The sequence below is a fragment of the Bison bison genome, unplaced genomic scaffold, assembly GCF_000754665.1.
Source record: "Bison bison bison isolate TAMUID 2011002044 unplaced genomic scaffold, Bison_UMD1.0 scf7180017864364, whole genome shotgun sequence".
Classification (NCBI taxonomy): domain Eukaryota; kingdom Metazoa; phylum Chordata; class Mammalia; order Artiodactyla; family Bovidae; genus Bison; species Bison bison.
The window spans coordinates 3,426,898-3,427,198 of NW_011494936.1; the positions used below are offsets into that span (position 1 = coordinate 3,426,898).

A 301-nucleotide genomic window follows, 5' to 3' on the forward strand; every position below is an offset into this window, starting at 1 on the left:
TCGCCTGCAAATGCCGGGAGCCACCCCAAGGCGCACGAGCTGAGCGAGGCCTGTCTGCGCACCCTGGGCGGACCGCTCAGGGTGCGCAGACAGGCCTCGCTCAGCTCGTGCGCCTTGGGGTGGCTCCCGGCATTTGCAGGCGACTGGAGTGAACAGGCGGGTCGGTGGTACTCGCCATCAGCGCCCAACGCTGTGGATGCCGGGTACGGCTGCTGATTGGCATTATAACCGAACCCGTTGGCTGCCTGGTAAGGGTAGCCACCGTAGATCGCCGAACTGTCGTAGTAGGTCGCTTTTTGCA

At 64.5% G+C, this 301-nt stretch overlaps 1 protein-coding gene across 1 annotated transcript in view; it reads right to left on the reverse strand.

Annotated features, from left to right (window-relative positions):
* The window catches only part of HOXA3 (homeobox A3), a 3,996-nt gene that overhangs the window by 2,453 nt on the left and 1,242 nt on the right, over positions 1 to 301 (reverse strand).